This window comes from Pinus tabuliformis, chromosome 4_1 (assembly GCF_031772625.1).
Source record: "Pinus tabuliformis cultivar Carrire ecotype Pingquan chromosome 4_1, CPIR1, whole genome shotgun sequence".
Lineage (NCBI taxonomy): Eukaryota > Viridiplantae > Streptophyta > Pinopsida > Pinales > Pinaceae > Pinus > Pinus tabuliformis.
The window spans coordinates 417,407,055-417,413,735 of NC_142303.1; positions in this window are offsets into that span (position 1 = coordinate 417,407,055).

The window sequence follows — 6,681 nt, forward strand, 5'->3', positions numbered from 1 at the left end:
TAAGAATCTTGGTTCCCCATTGTCATCCACACACTCAATTTCTTTGTCATAACAATTCACCTTGGTTCTATGAAGATACAACCAATCCATGCCCAACAACATACTGTATGATCCCAATGGTAATACATTCAAATATGTTACAGTAGGCATACCATTCAAATCAAATGCACAAGCTCTTAACCAATGATGAAATCGCTTCTTTGTACCTATAGCCAACTGCACTAACCAAGATTTTGCATGTAATTCCTTACTCAAACCACACTTATCCACCAATTCAAGACTAACATAATTATAATTAGATACAAGGTCAATCGAAATAGAAATAACTTGATCACAAGGCTTACCATCCATCTCAATTATAGATGCCTAATTGTCTACCTATTTTCTATCCAATGCTGCATAAATACAAGGAATTCTCTGACCACATCTCCAATAGTATGTACCTCCTGTGCACTATATATCTAATGCCTACCACCTTGATTCTATGGACAATCTCTCTTAAGGTGCTCCTTACCACAAGTCAAACATTACAACCGACTAGTACCCTCACTTCTATGTTGTTGTTGTGACCCAAGCCCCTGTCTAGCTACATTGAACCTCTTTTGTGGTGCCACATTTTCTTTCTTATCTACAATTCAGAGGCCTTGCTATTTTCAGCTACCATTTACCTTTAATTTTTCCTTTTCCTTTCCATCCTTGTTGATGTTCATTCTTACTCTTTGAATGTTCATAGCAATGCTTCAATTTCCCAATAACTTCCTCAAGTGACCGAGGCTCATCATACTCATACAATCTCTAAATGCTCATGGAAATCCACCAAAAAATCACTGAAATTTAGAATTATCATCTTTAAGATACGATAAATACCTCAATAACTCCAAGAACTTAGTCATGTACTCTTCATCTATCACTGATCCCATCTTTAGCTCATAGAATTATTTGGCCTTACTGTTATAGACATTTTTGGGCACTGCAACCCCAAGCATAAATGTCCATAAACTAAGGGCTCATAAGTCCCTAAAAGTGTTGTTCCAACCCCTAAAAGAACAAGGTCATCTAATTACAGCTTCTCCCAGAAGTTCTCCATGAAAAACTGCTCAGAACTGGTCAAAACTGGACCATTTCACCTGCTCCATAGGCAAAGTGTGTTGCATCTCACCTAAATACATACAGTACGTGCGTTGCATTTCAAAAAGCCCTTCTATGGGGTGTGATGGGCAAGAAGGGACAAATGGCAGTGTCAATCCGTGAGGTGGAGAAGCATGGAATCTTCCAGAAACTTCTCATGTGACACTTGCCTCTCTGAATTCGACCAGGGATGAGTAAGAGATCATCAATCTCCAAGTGGAAGCAAGAACTATCAGAGGGAAGACACTAATCAAATCACAAGCTAACTCATCTCACTTGCAGGCATATATATATGGATCCCTCATCCCAGAGATCCAGAGGCTAGAATTTTGCATCTTGTAAGGAATTGTTGTTGGTTTCTTGAGGCAACATCATAGTGTTGGGTGATCTAAGCTTTTCATGAGGTGAAGAAGGGCTTACTTGCTGAGAGGATGATGCTGGGTCAGAACAACTGGTTGTAACTCTCTTGGCTCTTTCTTGATTATCAATAAAGCTATTCAAGTTTTCCTCCATACTCTTGTGTGATTTATGTTTTTATGCATTTGTATGGTCAATTTACATCTGATCCTAGATTGTTTATGATAATAGATCCATGTTCTTGTATAGTGTTATGCTGCTTTGATTCTACAGGTACTCTGTGAAGCTAGGTATACAAGAAAGCAAGTAGCAAAGGGCTATCGGAAGAGAGAGGAATCGAGCAAGGAACCAAGCACAAGACAGAGGTTGGTCTCCTTTATTCTTCTCTCATCTATCTCTCATAAAGGAAAACGAAAGTAGTTTTACTTTTTTTGTTTCTAAGGTAGCTACCAGCCTTAGTGGGATTAGCAGTTCTGCATAGACACTTTTCCCTGTAACACTTACAGTCATGGTATATTTCTGACAAGTACTTCTTCCTGAAAATCCTTTAAAACTCATGCCAAGTCAAGTCATCTATCCTAATGTCTCTAACCCACTTCACATCTTCCCACCAGATGTCTGATTTACCTTTCAGAATGAAAATAGTGATTATGGCCTTCATATTATCTGTGTACTCATGCAACTCAAAGAAATTCTTCATCCCAAGTATCCAAGACTCTGCAACTTTTGGCTTCTTCACATCTCCATCAAAAGTAGGTGGATTTTCTTTCGTAAACTCATTTGGAAAGTATCCCTTATCACTCCTCTTGTAAGGATGATAATGATGATGATCATGATGCCTTTAAAAACCAGAACTAGAATTGTACATGTATCCATCACCTCTCCTATCCGGAGTATCCAACAATTTTCCATCTCTAATAGTGTCATCCCTATCAAACTTGTAACCACCATGAGACTTAGTGCCATATGCCCCATTATTTATGTCCTCCTGTCTATGGTTTATCTAAAATGGCCCTTCTTGATGCAATTATGACAAAATTTGAAGAAGTTTTTTATTAACCTCTACTTGTTTCTCTTGTGCCTGTATGATTTTGTCAATGCCCGCCTTGCAAATTCTTATTTATTCCTTCAAGATTCTCAATGTTTCTACTAAGTTAGAAGAGTGCCCAACACCACGCTACTCATCTAATTTATAGAGAGAACCTTTGTAGTCTACCATATTGCTAGTCATTTGATATCTTTCCTGCAAGGCATACTAGGTCAGCTAAACCAAATCACAATAAACCAACGTACATTAGCATAATTCGGGGAGGATATATCATCTGCAAGATCAACCAATCAGCATAGTACATGTATAACATAATCATAACAACATATAGACATATAACACATAAGCATATAACCATGTAACTATTAGTCTAGCTAGAGTCTAGTCATCATTGCATGACCACATCAACTATACATACCATGACCTCATGCATGACAAAAAAAAAACCATACCAATGTACATTGATAGTACACAAGCATAAACAACATGTAACCAATCATACACTCATGATGACATACTTCATAGCAATAACATCCTCATTGACATGGTGAAATCACTACAACCATGGCTGACACCATGCATATGCAACAAGAACATAGACCGCAAGGATGATCAACACACATGAAAATGACATGAATGCATGACCAACACACCACCCATCCAGTCCTAGGGGTGAACCATGTTATGATACACTCTATAGCACCCTCCTCCCACATCTACCCAAGTAACCAGCCAACTGGGGTAAACATGAGATGAGAGGATACTATGATTATATTCAACCTCCTATGTGACCTTATGGAAGTGGAATCGATGGAAGACAACTTAGAGACTTTCCACATCATCTACAAGACTCCCAGGAACCATTGCAACCACTCAAGTAGCTAGCCCCTGGGTCCCACTGAGGTTTTAGGCAAGTTGACCCCCTAACACTCCCATGATATGGACCCGACAATGTCCAAGAGGCTCTGGACACTCTCATGCCAAGGCATGCCAACATCCAAGGAGTATTTTTACCAGTGTTGTGTCAATGTCCCCAGGATTTGAGCCAATTTTTTAAGGGCCAGAGCCTAGGTCACTGCCCAAAATTGAATGACACCTTTAGAATAGAAATATAATAGGGAAACAATGATACAAATGTAAATACTTGAACAAGCCCTTAACCGGACCCCTACTAGCCATGATAGGCATTTCTTCAAATATACCACAAATATGTAATCTACAAGTGTAAACAACATATTTAAGCATAGGGGTCTCATACTTATCTGAGAATCATTATGAAGCATTGTTCCCTTATATGATTTGTTGCATTATTATATATTAGGTAATAGATACATTGTTCATTCATTTACAAGTAAAAACATGATGAAAACCATACATAGCCATTATCATAAAACATACATATAACCAACATGATAGCAACAAAAATACCAAGGAAATCACAACCATATGATCCACATATAAACCGGTATAATACTCATAGAATTACTGTTGGGCCGTTAACATGTCATTATTATTATCACTTTTCAATGCTTATTCCACCCATTCCTACCATTCTTTATCACGTCATTTATCATAATTTATCATATAATTCTATTTTATAGTTATTTATGCTCTTATGGATAAATATTATTTCTTCTCCTTTATTTTTAATAAATTGATTATTATGCATGTTTTTACCAATGCTAGTTTATTAATAAATTTGTTCACCATTTTAGCCTCCAAGATATTTACCAGATTGAAGATTTGATCATTAAATGTGCCAACTCAGAAATTCACTGGAATAAGAAGTGACAATTTTGTATTGAACGGTTCAGAAAAATGGAGAAGAATCTGGAAAATATGAAACATGAGTTTTGTTCAGAACGAACCAAATTAGTTTTGTAATGAGTCATTTTCCCAAAGTCGGTCTATACTAAGAGAAACCAAAGGTTCTCTGAAGACGTTTTTCTCAGATTCGCTATTGTGGCCATTTTCCAAATTATCCCAGTTGCAATGCCAAATTTGACTTGTTCCTATTGAATGATTTATGGAAATATATTTCAGATATGATCTTGCTTATGAATTTGTTGAGAACAATCCAATTTTGTAATAGAAATCATATTGTAATCATATCTGTTATAACTTCTCTCTGCTCTCTGTGTATTTAAATGAGAATAAAGATCAGAGAAGGGGATTCATAGAGATTAAGAGGATTCATGATGGATGATTAGAGAGGGAATTAGATAGATTAGAGATAGATAGGATAGGATAGGAGGAATGGGAGAATTACTATTGAGAAATTGTAACTGTTATTGTTGACTCTCATTGTTGAAGCAGAGAATGAAACTATTGTAATGTTTATGCAATGATTAACATACAAAACAGTTGCAGTTCCTTCGCATCTCCTAAAGTAATCCGGTGAAGCTTCACTGGTGGCTAAGGGCCTAGCCCTGGTGGATCCACTTGCTATTTGTACCATTACTTTACAATTCCGTGTGATGGTTTGATTTTCTTTTCATTTCTTTAATTTGTTTTATTCAATAATCTTCTATTTCTGAACATTTCGCTGAATTGCCCTGTTACATCAAAATCGTGATTGGATTGCGTTGATAGCAAGATTATTATTTATAACTTAAAATGTCATGCTGTTAATTCTGATATAATACTTCACTGTCCATTTCAAATTCTTTTGTTCATTTATAACTATGATTGCTATTCATTTATAACTATGATTGTTGTTCATTTATAACTACGATTGCTATTTATTTATAACTATGATTGTTGTTCATTTATAACTATGATTGTTGTTCATTTATAACTACGATTGTTGTTCATTTTGCTAGGATAAGATTGATGATTCAATTTAATTTACAGTCGCTATGTGTTTCCACTTAATTAGCTTTACTGTTCCGTTATATTTCAAATTGTTGTTCATTTCCATTAATTTAGCTTTGTTGTTCATTTCCATTAATTTAGTGTTGTTGTTCAAATAGGCTTTGTTGTTATCTCTTTCATGCAAGGATTTGATTTCACCTTTTAACTGATATTGCAGCAAGTGTGTTTTAGTGAGCATTTCCAATTGAATTGCCATTTCCAGTTATTTGCTTTAGTGTGGATTGAAAGATCAACAACTGTAAAGGACACTGACTACCATTGTCTAAGTTCTCAGATTGGAGATCTTGCCTATGATTGATTTTCATTTGCATCAGTTTACAGGGGAGAGAGTTATCATTACTGAGTCCTCGACTGATGATTGTTTGAGTAAATGATTTAGTTACAGAACATTTCAGTTTCTTGCTGTTCCAATTAGATTTTGTTTCCAACATTCATTTACTTTTGCATTTTAAGCACTATACTACAAAACATTACTCTTAAGCAAGTGACTGCCTCAGACTGAGTACACTCTTGAAATAAAAAATCATCCCTAGGTTGACAATTAATGTGAAGATAATTAGGAGTTAAAAAGACACCTTTTATCCCTCAACATTTTGGTGCCGTTGCCGGGGACAGTGTAGCCATTTCTAAGGAGTAGTGTGCATTTGATCAGTGCCTATTAGGAGAGAATTGGGTATTAAAAATGGAAGGTAAGAACCTGCATATGGAGCATGTAAAAGCCCTGCTCCCCCACCCGCTTTCCAACAGAATTGTTAAAGAACTTAGGGTAGAAATAAATGTTTGAATTTCTGTGTGAACGACTAAGAAAAAAATAGAAATTTTTAAAAACAAATCTCATGATTTCACTCAAGTGGTGATGTAAGCACCACCCATTTCACTAACCAATTGATAGGAACATTTGAAGAAGGAGCCTCAAAGAAACACATGAAGAACATCTTCCATTATGGTAAGAAATGGCCTATATTTCTACTTTTGATTTACCTATCAAAGATCTAGGAGGAGTGACACAAATGCACATAATTCCCCCATCTTCTCTACCAAATTTTCATGGTTTGACAATTGAAGATCCAGATACATTCTTGTTTGAGTTCGAAATACTTTGTAGAAGATATGATTATTATACTAATGATCAAAGGTTGAAAGTGTTTCCTCTTACTCTAAAAGGAGCATCTCTCCGATGGTTCATGAGCCTAGGTGGGAAATGCATCCAAACATGGGAGGACATGAAGAACATATTCTTGAAGAAGTACCAAGGCTACTGCAAATCCAATGAA